At 32.8% G+C, this 9,495-nt stretch overlaps 1 long non-coding RNA gene across 1 annotated transcript; it reads left to right on the top strand.

Moving 5' to 3' along the window:
* The first annotated feature begins 622 nt into the window (after nt 1–622).
* On the top strand, nt 623–3,317 carry LOC143051451 (uncharacterized). The gene is made up of 4 exons (XR_012970779.1): nt 623–777; nt 1,027–1,101; nt 1,851–1,929; nt 3,003–3,317. It is a non-coding gene; the product is annotated as an uncharacterized LOC143051451 (long non-coding RNA).
* The last annotated feature ends 6,178 nt before the right edge of the window (nt 3,318–9,495 follow it).

The raw sequence follows: 9,495 nt of genomic DNA, 5'->3' as shown, positions 1-9,495 counted from the left end.
GGGATATCCATTTGACGTAGCTCTCTACTTATACGTCCCGTTATTGTGTTGTTATGCTAGGGTGATTTTCTTTTTATTCTTATCGTTCGTTTTTGCTAAGGTGTTTTTTCTATATGCCGTATGTGAGTTTCTTTGTTACATATTTGTTTGTTTTGAAAGTGGCTTAGATTAAACACAATGTTGACTGCTACACCCCTATTCTATCATGTTTGTCTATTGTGTTTCTTTGTTTTGTTCACACATCGTTTTCAATATAATGGAATTGTAAATGTTTTCATACAAGTGAGAGGTTCAGCTAATTATAACACCAGGTGTTATCCACAATTTTCTACATACGAAAATGCCTGTACCTGGTCACGAATACGGCATTTGTTCAATTCGTCTAGTGTGGTTTAATGTTGAATTTGCCATTTGATTCCGGACTTCCGTTTTAGATTATCCTAGGAAGTCGGTATTTTGTTTATCTTACCCTTTTTCTTCACATGAGTACAAATGAATTTGAGTTTCTTTCCAAAATATTTATTATTTATTATAAGGTCAATTATATATAGGCTATATTATTCCTTTGTGTTCACACTATGTACATAGATAAGACAGATCATTCATCTTATTAAAGTCAAAATGTTATTCCACACTGAACAACACCGTATTAACAGAATAGACAGGATATTCGTGGTAGGGATCAGTTGTTTTTCTGTAGTACATTTGTGTATAACGGTTTATCTGGCACTGAAGGTTTTCAAACTAGAAGCAGTCATAGTGACAACACAAAATGGAGTAAGTGTGTAACATTAGTTCTGTCTCATCAATATTTTCCATTCTTTAATTTGTCTTTTAACAAAAATTATTTCTTTCACGTTGGAATTAATTGTAACAACTTGTTTTTGCTGTCTCATGATTTTGCTTGTCCTTTAGATTTCAATTTCTTTTTGTTTTGTTGTGTATGTATTGTGGAGGTATTAAACTCTATGACTAATTTTCTATAGTTTGTTTTATAAATATTTTCAGGCTTATTTCTATTTGTAGGTCGATTGTGATATACATGAAAACAGAATCGTGAAGAGATCCAACGCTTTGGTCGAACAACTGATAAAAGTACAGGTATATAAACTCATCATAGACATCAGGATTGAAATTTTATATTTACGCCAGACGCGAGTTTTGTAGACACAAAAATAAACAATCACGCTAGAAAAAACAATGTCAAAAAAGGCCAAATAAAGTACGAAGCTGAAGAGCTTTGAGAATCAAAAATTCCTAGACGTTTTGCCAAATACAGCTAAGGTATTCTATCCCTGAGGAAGAAAATACTTAGATTCTCTATTCCTGAGATATATATATAAAGGAAGATGTGGTGTGAGTGCCAATGAGACAACTATCCAAACACATCTATAATATTATGGAATCTCTAATAATCTGAATCATGGGTATGAAATTATACATTATTTGGAAATGTTCATATGTTGATATATTTCATTGTTCATCTAACAGGTAATTCACAGTACATACCTCATATGTGCATTTGTTTTTATACTAAACGCTGACCTTATCAATTTTGATATGGCATGGAGATACCGAAATTAGTTTCTAAAATGAAAAGGACGTCTGTCATACTAATTCAGGAATTAAAATAATCATCCCAAAATATGGTTATTTTTAATTTTTAAATGATTACAAAATAATTCAAACTCTGTACAATTGATATGTTATATGGCGGTAAATAATTGTATTCATTTAGATTTTGACTTCAATAATCTTTTAACCCAAGTAAGATGAAACCCGTGAATAAAATTTCTAAATTTTTTATTTTTGATGATAGTTACTTTCTATTTTACATTCGCATATCTTAGAGTCAAATACTGTTGGAACACTGTCGTAATAGTACCCACATTTGTTCAGATCATGAATCACGTGATTGCAAATGCATTGGTAAGTAAACTGTTTAAACACCAATGAAGCACATAGTTTGAAATTGTAACGTTTAAATGTAAAGTAGCTGCTTTTGTATATAAATTATAACGACATAATAACATATTTGTGTAGGATTTATATTAGCTCAAACAACCACAAAAATATTTGTGTGCACTTTTTATGAACAGAAAACATCCCCACTCCGATATAGTAAGATTCGTAATCCCAATAGACGTTATTGTTTGATATCCATTGCCAGTTATATCACCTTGTTTTACATGTAACTCTTGTCATTGTCCTCATTAGTGCATATAGATTCCTGTATATGATATAAGAACATAAGAACATATATAATTACAGCCCAGTAGTCAGCACTTCGGGGTTGACATGAATATCAATAATGTGATCAGTACTTCGGTGTTGACATGAATATCAATAATGTGATCAGTACTTCGGTGTTGACATGAATATCAATAATGTAGTCAGTACTTCGGTGTTGACATGAATATCAATAATGTGATCAGTACTTCGGTGTTGACATGAATATCAATAATGTAGTCAGTACTTCGGTGTTGACATGAATATCAATAATGTGGTCAATTTTATAAATTTCCTTTTACAAAGGTTTGAATTTTTCCAAAAAACTAAGGATTTTCTTATCCCAGGCATAGATTACCTTAGCCGTATTGGCACAACTTATTGGAATTGTTGATCCTCAATGCACTTCAACTTTGTACTTTTGTTTTGCTTTATAAATATTTTGATATGAGCGTCACTGAGGAGTCTTATGTAGACGAAACGCGCGTCTTGCGAACTAAATTATAATCCTGGTACCTTTGATAACTATTTACAATAACAAAATAGTATTCAAAAGACTTTAGTGTTTGAGTGTAACATATTTATACAAACCAAAACAATGATTTCAAATTATGACACCTAAAACAATACATCTTATTTCATTTACTATTACCGATGATAAATTTATCCTTAATCTTCTAATTTAAAGTTAATTAAAGTTATTCATCGTATTTTATCACTTTTGTTTACTTTTGAAGTAATAAATGCCATTTAAAGTCTGATATTTTTTTCAGAGGCGCCTTTGATCAATAATTCAACCAATCACATGTATGCAACACATAAAACAACCCTACTCATACCATGTCACGTTACCGGATATCCACTACCTTATGTCACGTGGACAGTAAACAGAAGTAGAATATCGAACAATAACAAATTTCTAGTCAGAGAAGATGGACTTCTGATACAACGTGTGGCATATACTGATCATGGGAATTATACATGTACTGTACGTAATATTATAGGATCAGATAACAGTACAGTGACTTTGGACGTTATGAAATCACTTTAAACATGTTCTGTGGAATTGTTTTAAAATTGTAACACGATGATGACTGCTTGACCATTTTATTTATTATGTATGTTTTAGTTCACGCATCAATATATTAATGTAAATATAACGGAGTTTGATGAGACCTTCGTACAAAGTGAGAGGTTTAGCGCTATAAAACCAGGTTTAATCCATAATTTTCTACATTTGAAAATGTCTGTATCAAATCAGGAATATGACAGTTGTCAGATGTTGATACTTAAAAATTCAAAATAGTTAGTGGCGAATTTATATGCTCAATCATTTAAACATTGTACCAACATTAAAACCTTTGATTTTTCAACTCTGTATATCACTATTCCACATACTAAACTTAAGCGCCACTGAAAGAACTCGTCAGCTTATGTTTCTTTAACAGAATAGCACTAGACGTTTTAAATGTCTAGTTTTTGGCAGGAATTCAGCTTACTTTGTGAAAAGTCATACCGAGTCAAGCAAAAAATACACCGAAGAGGATATCACTGCCATGCTGGACTTTTTAATTGACAAAATATTTGTTGAAATTGGAGGTGTGGTCTTCCAACAGACTATTGGAATCCCAATGGGTACCAATAGCTCTCCTCCTTTATTTGCAGATTTGTTTTTATATTCCTATGAAGCAGAATGTATCCAAGGGCTTGTACAGAAAGGAGAAATAAATTAGCCAAGTCTTTTAATTTCACCTTTCGGTATATTGATGATGTACTGTCTTTTAATACTAATAGATTCTATGATCACTTTTATTTAATATATATGCAAGTGAACTTGAAATTAAAGATACTACCTGCACAGATAAATCTGCTTCATATTTAGACCTTTTTTTCTCGAAATGACTACTGATGGTAGATTAAATACAAAAATTTATGACAAACGCGATGATTTTAATTTTCCTATAGTCAAATTTCCATTTCTGTGTAGCAACATTGCAGCGGCACCAGCATACGGAGCATATGTGTCTCAATTGATGCGTTACGATAGAGCTATCTCAAAGTACGCTGATTTTGTTGAACGAGTAAAACTGCTTTCTCAAAAGTTGCTAAGACAGGGCTATGAATTAATCAAATTAAGGTCATCACTAAATAAATTTTACGGTCGCTATCATGAGATGATTGGCCATTATGACAAAAGTGTGTCAGAAATCATATCTGATATTCTTCCTCAGTCATAATAACCCTCCATCATTACCGAACTGAACGAAGAAATAACACGACGGTTGCCGTATACGGTGCAGGAAATGCTTACACTTCCAGAGCACATAATTTCACTCCCTGTTTTTAGTTGAGTTCGTGTTGTTTCTTATTTCTTATTTATAACTGTTGATGTAAATGTCTTTTGGTTTTGTAAGTCTTTGTTTACTCCTTGGTTTTGATTGTTATTGTCTTGTTGTCCATTCGTTTTTGATGTATTTTGTCATTTGATTTTGCCTTGTGATTATGGACTTTCCGATTTGATTTTCCTCCAAGTTCAGTTTTTGTGATTTTACTTTTTAGAAGCATGTTTAGTTATACATGGGTTGTTAATGTCATGTATATACAGGGGTTGTTAATGGTATGTATATACATACCGTTTAACAAAATTAACTTGATTTTGATACAATTGCTTTTTAACAATACAGTATCTTTATACTAAACAAACTTTAAACACTTTAACCACAAACAATTTCAGGTAAATGAAAACAATAGAAAGTTCAGAAAAAAGATAACACCGAATCCTAAAATATATAAATCTACTGTTATACAATTGTCATATTCCTGACTTGGAACCTCAATTATCCGAAGAAAATGATGCGTGCTTAAGACATTGTTCTAGAAAATATGTTAAAAAGTAAAATCACAAAAATACTGAACTCAGAGGAAAATCTAATCGGAACGTCCATAATCACGTGGCAAAATAAAATGACAAAACACATTAAAAACGAATGCACAACTACTGTCACATTCCTGACTTGAAAGACACAAAGTTCTGATTTTGTAAACATTCATTTGTATATTTGCAAATTACAATTGATTGATAAAATTAATAAAGTATGGTTATACAGTCAACATCCTAATTTTTACTGATTAATCATAAATGCTCGACGTCAAATAGCATCTGCTTCATACGCATTTACAACAACACAGGAAAAAAAAGCAATGGCAAACAGACTAACAATAATACACAAAACACAAAAGATTGAGTAACACAAAACCCTTCAAAATAGGGGTGGTATCAGGTAAGTAATCAGGAATAGTATGCAGATTCTTCTAGACATGTGTTGAAAATGATGATAATGTTAGTACAAATAGTGTTCTACATTTTTCACTAAGGTAAGATGGGTGTTTTGAAAAAATATCACTTGCAACCGAGAGTTGTTTTTGTTTTAAATAAAGGCAACAGTAGTATATCGCTGTTGGTAAATCTATGGACAAAAAGCAAAATCGGGGTAACAAACTAAGACTGAGGGAAACGCATTTAATATAAGAGGAGAACATCGACACAAGATTAAAATGTAACACACACAGCAACGGACTAAGCATTAGACAAAATCCGATGAGAATATCAAATATAACATCAAAACCAAATACATGAATTTGGGATAGAAAAGTACCGCGACACGTCTTATAGTAATTCACTCTCAAATATAAGAGAAAACAAACGACACAAAAGAAACACAAAAACAAACTATAATATAACAATGACCATATTCCCGACTTGGTACAGGACATTTTTTTAAATACAAATAAATAGGAGAACATATTTGACAAAGAAACACATGAATAATAGCTAACAAAAGGCATCAGGTTTAAAATTCAATACGCCAGAAACGCGCGTCGTCCACACAAGACTCACCAGTGACGCCCAGATATAAAAGTTCGAAAGTAATAAAAGTTGTACAGCACTGAGGATCAAAAGTTCAAAAAGGTTGTGTCAAATACGGCTAGGGTTTTGTGCTTGGGATAAGAACATCCTTATTATTTAGAACAATTTATGCTATTGCAAACAGTAAATTTTATCAAAGGAATATAAAAGATTATACATGATAAAACCGAAGTATTAACTAATTACAGAAAACAAAACCCGGATACATTACGAAGACCAACACAATATTCATTTAACATTTCCGACCGGGATTATATTTTTACTGTTGTTAGGGGTCACAAAAGAAGGGTTAGTATTGTATTCACTTTTATTAGAATGAGCTGTTCTTCTGCTATCACTGCATGCCTTTTATTTGACAAATTAGCTTCCTGCATATGCATGACTTATCAATCAACATTTCTGTCCTGATCCTCGCTTAAGTGCTGTATTTTGTTTGTACACAGAACAGTAACATCCTCATTCTGTGACGATTAGCCAGTAGACATTTGTACTAGATAGGAAGTAATATGTCTTAGTTGGTAGTTCACACTCGTGATAAGTAGACATTTGTACTAGACAGGAAGTAATATGTCTTAGTTGGTAGTTCACACTCGTGATAAGTAGACATTTGTACTAGACAGGAAGTAATATATCTTAGTTGGTAGTTCACACTCGTGTTAAGAAGACAGTTGAAGAGTAGACATTTGTAATAGACAGGAGGTAATATATCTTAGTTGGTAGTTCACACTCTTGATAAGAAGACAGTTGAAGAGTAGACATTTGTACTAGACAGGAAGTAATATATATTAGTTGGTAGTTCACACTCTTGATAAGATTAGCCAGTAGACAGTTGTACTAGATAGGAAGTAATATATCTTAGTTGGTAGTTCACACTCGTGATAAGATTAGCCAGTAGACATTTGTACTAGATATGAAGTAATATGTCTTAGTTGGTAGTTCACACTCGTGATAAGATTAGCCAGTAGACATTGTACTAGATATGAAGTAATATGTCTTAGTTGGTAGTTCACACTCGTGATAAGATTAGCCAGTAGACATTTGTACTAGATAGGAAGTAATATGTCTTAGTTGGTAGTTGACACTCGTGATAAGATTAGCCAGTAGACATTTGTACTAGATAGGAAGTAATATGTCTTAGTTGGTAGTTCACACTCGTGATAAGTACTAGACAGGAAGTAATATGTCTTAGTTGGTAGTTGACCCTCGTGATAAGATTAGCCAGTAGACATTTGTACTAGATAGGAAGTAATATGTCTTAGTTGGTAGTTGACACTCGTGATAAGATTAGCCAGTAGACATTTGTACTAGATAGGAAGTAATATGTCTTAGTTGGTAGTTCACACTCGTGATAAGTACTAGACAGGAAATTATATGTCTTAGTTGGTAGTTCCCACTCGTGATAAGTACTAGACAGGAAGTAATATGTCTTAGTTGATAGTTCACACTCGTGATAAGAAGACAGTATACATTTGTACTAACAAGGAAGTAATATGTCTTAGTTGGTATACGTAGTTCACACTCGTGATAAGAAGACAGTAGACATTTGTACTAACAAGGAAGTAATATGTCTTAGTTGGTAGTTCACACTCGTGATAAGAAGACAGTAAACATTTGTACTAACAAGGAAGTAATATGTCTTAGTTGGTAGTTCACACTCGTGATAAGAAGACAGTAGACATTTGTACTAACAAGGAAGTAATATGTCTTAGTTGGTAGTTCACACTCGTGATAAGAAGACAGTAGACATTTGTACTAACAAGGAAGTAATATGTCTTAGTTGGTAGTTCACACTAGTGATAAGATTAGCCAGTAGACATTGTACTAGATATGAAGTAATATGTCTTAGTTGGTAGTTCACACTCGTGATAAGATTAGCCAGTAGACATTTGTACTAGATAGGAAGTAATATGTCTTAGTTGGTAGTTGACACTCGTGATAAGATTAGCCAGTAGACATTTGTACTAGATAGGAAGTAATATGTCTTAGTTGGTAGTTCACACTCGTGATAAGTACTAGACAGGAAGTAATATGTCTTAGTTGGTAGTTGACCCTCGTGATAAGATTAGCCAGTAGACATTTGTACTAGATAGGAAGTAATATGTCTTAGTTGGTAGTTGACACTCGTGATAAGATTAGCCAGTAGACATTTGTACTAGATAGGAAGTAATATGTCTTAGTTGGTAGTTCACACTCGTGATAAGTACTAGACAGGAAATTATATGTCTTAGTTGGTAGTTCCCACTCGTGATAAGTACTAGACAGGAAGTAATATGTCTTAGTTGATAGTTCACACTCGTGATAAGAAGACAGTATACATTTGTACTAACAAGGAAGTAATATGTCTTAGTTGGTATACGTAGTTCACACTCGTGATAAGAAGACAGTAGACATTTGTACTAACAAGGAAGTAATATGTCTTAGTTGGTAGTTCACACTCGTGATAAGAAGACAGTAAACATTTGTACTAACAAGGAAGTAATATGTCTTAGTTGGTAGTTCACACTCGTGATAAGAAGACAGTAGACATTTGTACTAACAAGGAAGTAATATGTCTTAGTTGGTAGTTCACACTCGTGATAAGAAGACAGTAGACATTTGTACTAACAAGGAAGTAATATGTCTTAGTTGGTAGTTCACACTCGTGATAAGAAGGCAGTTCAAGAACATCATCGTTTTCTTCATAAGAAACTCCTGTATGAATCCAGCCGCATATGAATAAAGAAAAAAGTCGACAAAAAAATGCAACGTTCTGCACATTAAGATAATAAGTATCCAACGGAAAGACAACCTGAGTTTAATTAATAAAAGAAGTTCAAGAAGAGAAAAGCAAGCGGTTTCTTTGATTATCCTTCACCAATAACGTTCAAAAATAATCATTTGAAAGCTAGAAATGTATGAACAAAAATCTAAGCGTTAAGAATTATATGACCAAGAAGATGTTAAATGAACAGCAAAACATGATCTTATTTTTAGATTCAATTCAATCGAGCAGCAGATTGAAAGATGTATCATATCAGTTGACATGTATATAAAAAAACCCACATATAATCCTTTTAAAAGAGGAACATGAAAGATACCAGAGGGACAGCCAAACTCCTCAATCGAAAATAAACTGACAACGCCATGGCTAAAAATTGAAACGGACAAACAGACATACAATAGTACACATGAAACAACATAAAAAACCAAAGAATAAACAACACGAACCCAACCAAAAAATAGGGGTGATCTCAGGATGGGTAAGCAGATCCTGCTCCACATGTGGAACCAAGACTCAAGACGACCTTTTAAACAAATCAGATCACGATAACTACAAAAGTATGTTTATTGTAACATTC

This window comes from Mytilus galloprovincialis, chromosome 11 (assembly GCF_965363235.1).
Source record: "Mytilus galloprovincialis chromosome 11, xbMytGall1.hap1.1, whole genome shotgun sequence".
In the NCBI taxonomy this organism is placed as follows: Eukaryota; Metazoa; Mollusca; class Bivalvia; order Mytilida; family Mytilidae; genus Mytilus; species Mytilus galloprovincialis.
Note: the sequence above shows the minus strand (reverse complement) of the source record. Positions and strands in the feature narration are given on the sequence as shown.